Source organism: Bactrocera latifrons, unplaced genomic scaffold (assembly GCF_001853355.1).
Source record: "Bactrocera latifrons isolate USDA-ARS-PBARC rearing strain unplaced genomic scaffold, ASM185335v1 scaffold_790, whole genome shotgun sequence".
Classification (NCBI taxonomy): Eukaryota; Metazoa; Arthropoda; class Insecta; order Diptera; family Tephritidae; genus Bactrocera; species Bactrocera latifrons.
This window is the reverse complement of record NW_017537479.1, coordinates 55,321-60,624: the sequence shown is the minus strand read 5'-3', so window position 1 is coordinate 60,624 and position 5,304 is coordinate 55,321.

Here is a 5,304-nt window from a genome sequence, read left to right as displayed (position 1 = left end):
TCAATCCTGTGTCCCAAACTAATGGCTTCGGTTACAAATGTATGTAAGGAGCTTGAAATGACGTCCCACAGTACCGTAATACCAAGTTGCTAACGAGTGCTCTCAGAGAGCAAGAGTGGAAGTCGGGTAGAAAATCGTTTGGCAGTCTGTTGTGTCTCGACGTCGAACCTTCCTTGTGTTGGTTGACGTGCGTTTTTTGTTTGCAGTGTACGCACGTCTAAAACATTGGAGAAGTGTCTCCTTCGTGTATCACAACATGATCGATCTGGTTGGTGACTTTTCGATCCGGAGATAGCTAGGGAGCTAGATGAATTTTCCTATGCTGGAATCTAGTACTACAGATAACCATATTTCCAGGCCCCTTCGAAGTGGATCAGCCTCAACCCATTGTGGCTAGACGTTCATCTAGAACCCAAGACTCTGCGAAAGAGTCTGTCTTCCACCACGAATCCTAGACCGAATTTGCGCACCTTTATACTCGTCTCAATTCTTGTGCCGTCAATCGTACTTCTCGGACGGCGGTGTTGTCAACTTTTATTTTCACGAGGACATCATCAGGTGGGCAGCGGCACCTTCMCAATTAAGGGACCGGACATTACCGGTGCATGTCCTCAATCTTCCTTCATAATCCTTAGACCGTTTGCCAAAGACCGTCTGCCGARATTGTTGATTAGTCTTTATTGGGGGCGTTTTTACGTGGCGTGTTCCAAACCCAGCTGAGTAGGGATGGTTCGCCTTCTCACTTTAACTCGCCTGGAGAGGATACTTTGTCAAAGACAGGAAGTGTGTAAAATAATCGTTTCTGGCCACTTCCAAGTGAATGGCAATCAAAAAGCTTCCTTCACTTGCGTGAATTTCTACATATCCTTCATCCGACGACATTGACATAGTTCAGCGAATTAAGAAGCAGCGGCGTTTGCTAGGTCATGTCGTCCGAATAGATGATAACCGCCGGGGGAAGCAGAGGAGGAGGAAGACCTCCACACCTTTGGAAGGACCAGGTGGAGAAGGACGAATTCAGAGCAGTAAAAATATGGTTTTAGAAAGCCGCAAACTTTCTGAATTTCTGGGAGAACGCCGTTGCTAGCAACTTGGGGAGTAGTTCCGAAATTAGATGGCAAAATTCGAATACTTCCACATTTTTTCACTAATTGCGAAAGAATTTTCTCCCAAATCAATTTGAACAAAAATAAAACCATTTTTCCCCTCACACCATCTCTTGCGCTCATTCAGCAGTGTCATATACATATGTAAATTATATATGTGAAAATAAAGCTGAACTGCTGTAATTTCCCTAATCTAATCGTCAACTAATACAGGATTGGATCTTTTGATTCCTACTTTTAAATATTCTTAAAATTTCAAACAACTTTACTTTTAAAATTATTTATTTTATTTTCTCTTAGAACACATTTATACAAAATTTATTATAATTCAATATAATACTGCTAATTATAACAATTAATTTTAATTTATAAATAAAAATATATTTCATGTGAAAAATAAGTAATTAATACCTGAGAAAAGACTATTTTAAAAAAATATTATTAATACCCGAAAATTAATTAATTAAATAAAATTTGTTCTAAAGTCTGAAAATAAAAGATTTATGTCTTTAATAAAGAAATGTCACCTGAGCCCTGCATCGATAATGAGTTGCCTCAAAAAATAAATAAATTCAATCAATTTTATTAAAGTATAAATAATTATTTAAATAGATTTTTGTTGTGTGTATACTATCTGAAAACAACAATAAATTATTACTTCTCCAAAAATACTATTACAATAAAATCATTATATTAAATAAAAGACACGTAATAGGGGTATTCAGACCAGCTTTTTTAATTCGCTAGTCGTTAGTCGGTAGTTTTTTACGTGGGTTTTCTTTTTGTAAAATTAACAGATTATCGTCTTACCGAGTAAGGAAGTACCAGACTGGCAAGCATGATAGATTTTTCGTTACTTGATAACATCACAAAGCTACTTTGTTTGCGTTGTTGCCTCAAAAGGTAACTTAATTCATTACAAAAAAATACATTTCCCGTCTACTAAAAATTAGTTTCTGACAAATTTTTCAAAAGTAAGTATTTGATATAATTGTATGTTTACAGTTAGTGTTTTAACGGAGTATCAACTAACGAACTACCAGACTAAATAGTYCGGTTTGAATACCCCTAATGTTATTAAGATGTTAACCAAATTTTGATTAGTATTTTACAACACCATTTTTCTAAATATGCACAGATATAAAGAGAACCATCACGATGAAATAAATACTAAATAAACAGTCAAAAAGACGAGCATATAGTATATATCATACTAGAGGACTCGTTCACGCTTTACAGTGGCTGACACATAGATAATATTACTACTACCGTCTTTATGATTTCTATCAGTTATATTATAACTATTAGTTAATGAGATATAGCATTTTTGTGAAGCAACTTGTGTTAGTTTACAAAAAARTGGATCATAAATCATTTCGTGTGTTAATAAAGCACTGCTTTTTGGGGGAAAATACTGTTGAATTTATGCTCTGCACCAGGGAAATGAACCGTTGAGAAAAGATTTGCTAAATTTGAAAGAAACAAAAATTATCACCGAGAAAATTACGACCTAAAGGTTATTTTCTAAGCCAACAATGTAATGTCCGAAAAATTGTATAGATCGGATTACTATAGCATACAAGGTGTGTTCAAAAAGTATCGCGAATTTTGAATTTTCGCGGGTTACGTATATTCGAATTTCGAATTTTTTGTGGCGTTATGTTGGCACTCATGTCTCTCATTTAYGCCGACAAGCTCGGCCATTTGAATGTTCATTTAATTATTGACAGCTGCTTTGCCTGCACRTGTTTTGGATCGTCTTCGATTTTTATCTATTAAAAAAAATGGATCAAAGAACCTGTATCAAATTTTGTGTGAAAACCGAAATTAAGTGCGCGGATGCATACCGAATGTTGACTGTGGCATACGGAGAAGCTATCTTTTGCACCACGATAACGCCCCTGCTCACACATCGTTGCTTGTGCGCGACTTCTTGGCCAAAAACAACACACTAATGATACCGCAGCCACCGTATWCCCCAGAGGCCCATGAAAGGACGACGTTACGCTCTCTTGACGAGATAAAGATGGCATCGAAGGAGGAGCTGAAGAAGATGACTTTTTGAAGTGCTTCGAAGATTGGAAAAACCGTTGGCACAAGTGTAYAATATCTCATGGGGATTACTTTGAAGGGGACAAAATAGATAYTCATGAATAAATGAATAATTTTTGAAAAAACACAAAATTCGCGATACTTTTTGAACACACCTCGTATAGCTGCCATATAAACAGAATGATCGGAATCAAATGTTTTCATGGGAAACTTCCTCATTTGACGATATATCTTCACGATATTTGGTACGAGTTATTGTTCATAGAAATAATGTAATATTGGAAGAAATAGTTCAAATCGGCTCACTATAACATATAGCTGCCATACAAACCGAACGATCGAAATCAAGGGCTTATATGGAAAACTTTCGCATTTGACGAAGTGTATTCACCAAATTTGACATGGATTACTGATTAAGGTAATAATACAATCTCCGAAAAAATGTTCAGATCAGATAACTATGGCATATAGCTTCCATACAAACTGAACACACAGTTATTAAAAGAAATGCAYCTGTGAAAAGTATATTAGCTTCGTCGCAGCCGAATGCTGCGGTTAAAATCGCTTCGATAATTAGCCATTATTTGTCGTAAAAGTAAATGATAAAAAAAATGTTATTGTGGGATATCCATAAGAGATGGACATACACCATTCCCATACAAAGGGACAGAAAAAGCGACTTTGTTTTATGTAAGTATTGATGGTACGATAAAAATAATTAAGCGAAATTTAAAATACATGGTTTTGTATACGCAAAACTAATTTTTTGTGAAAAGATTAAATATTGAAGGAATATTAATAAATAGGATTAATATTGGTTAAAATAAATTTAGGCATAACTATATACAACTTTTAAATATAGAATTCTTTTTATTATTATTATATTAACCATTGCTAACTAATACTAATACACTTAAAACAACTTATGGCTAAAATTTTATTAATGTGCATACTTGCAAATTCAGATACTATATAAAGCAATAATTAAAAAGGTGAACGTATCTAAATATTTTAATGTTTACCGAGAGTGAGATCCCCTGTTTTTAATTTTGTTAATGCCTTTTGCCCATTTTCCCATCGCAGTTGTATGGTCACACCGACTCGTCACTAAATAGTGACTGCAACACCTTTTCAATTGAGCCCTTGGTAGATTTTAGGTTGAGGAAGATGGCAGCATTTCCATCTTAGCATGTTCGGGCATCTGAAATTTAAAGTAAGTATTAAATAATTGTAAAATATAATACTTTTATTTTGATAAATACTTTCACAGCTTTCAAGAGTACTTTCTACAGCTGAAAGCCGTTTTATTATTTCCTCTTGCCGAGATTCCATCCTACCAAGGCTGTCCAAAATTTTTGCAGTATCTGCATTTTTATTGGATCTCAGCTGGGTGCCAATACGCTGCGGTTTAGGCGATACAAAAACGGCTCATTTCTCATTTCGCTTCATATATTGCACATAATTTTCAAATTTATATGCCAAAAAATGTTCTAGATGCCCGAATTTTTGATCGCAATGAGTTAACTAACTAAATGCTCTCCATAAAAATTACTAAATAATTTAAACAATTCAAAAGTGGATTMTACTCTACATAAAATTTGCACCGTGCAGGAAGCTTTAAACATATAAAATACATATATAAATAAACTTTTGTCAAGTGCTCGCACTGGTTAAACATAATAGTTTCTTTTTATAAACCAACAATAATTTGGACCAACCGCACTGGMCATTTAATTAATTAACTATTATAAATATATAGAATAATAATATTGTATATAATTTGACAAAACTCRCCAAACAAAATTGTGCTCCTGCTTCTGTTGATCTAATTGAAGATTTCTAAAGAGATATACATAGGAATTAATTAACTGTATTTACAAATATTTAAAAAAATGCCTTACTTTTTTCGCATTAGATATTAAATGCTGTAATGGGATCAAGTTATTAATTTAAAATATATTTATAATAAACAAATTTCTGGACTTACCTTCTTTTCGCGCTAGAAATGCAAATGGCTMGCATCCCGAACTTCCTTATTTTCTGCAAATTTTTGATAACTACCTTATTTCGTTATAAATATCTGTTGAATAAAACTATTGCGATTTGATTTTGTTCATAGATATTACACTATTTTTGAAATCTCTAG